The sequence below is a fragment of the Eimeria tenella genome, genomic scaffold, assembly GCF_000499545.2.
Source record: "Eimeria tenella Houghton genomic scaffold, Eth_scaff2385, whole genome shotgun sequence".
Lineage (NCBI taxonomy): Eukaryota > Apicomplexa > Conoidasida > Eucoccidiorida > Eimeriidae > Eimeria > Eimeria tenella.
This window is the reverse complement of record NW_013542247.1, coordinates 1376-2029: the sequence shown is the minus strand read 5'-3', so window position 1 is coordinate 2029 and position 654 is coordinate 1376.

Genomic DNA, 654 nt, shown 5'->3' with positions numbered 1-654 from the left:
CTAATCCCCAAACTTTCAACTCTAAACCCTAAACCCTAAATCCTAAGCTTTAAGTGTTAAGCCTAATCGCTAAACCCTAGATGCGCTTTTTAAAGACAGCCCAGCATAGGCGCGTTAGCAGGGAGAATCACCTAAGCTCTAAACCCTAAACCCTTAATTAGGGTTTAGCCCTACTTGGCTTACTTTTGGGTCTTTGGTTTCATGACGATCGTCATCATCTCGAGGAGTTCGAGTTGGAGTGCAAATGCCATCATCTGTGCTCACAAACCCTAAACCCTAAACCCTAAACCCTAAATTCTAAACCCTAACCCCTAAACCCCAAGCCCTAAATACTAAAGCCGGAGCAGCCCTTATCTCTGCATGTGGAGAGTCCGCTCGGGGCTCCACGCAGACCCAAAGTCCCAAACCGTAAACCCTAAACCCTAAACCCTAAACCCTAAGCCCTGAACTCTAATGAGGCGAACCTGCGGGGTTTCTCCAATTTGTTAGGGCCTCTGCTGGCAAGTCGAGGATTGAAGAACAATCCTAAAAAGAAAAAATTAAAAAAAGAAAAATGAAAAAAGAAAACTGAAAAATGAAAAATGCGAATGAGGTGTACGTACACCTCAAGGTGTCTGTACACCCCACCCAAGGAAAAGCCCAAATTCGGCAAGA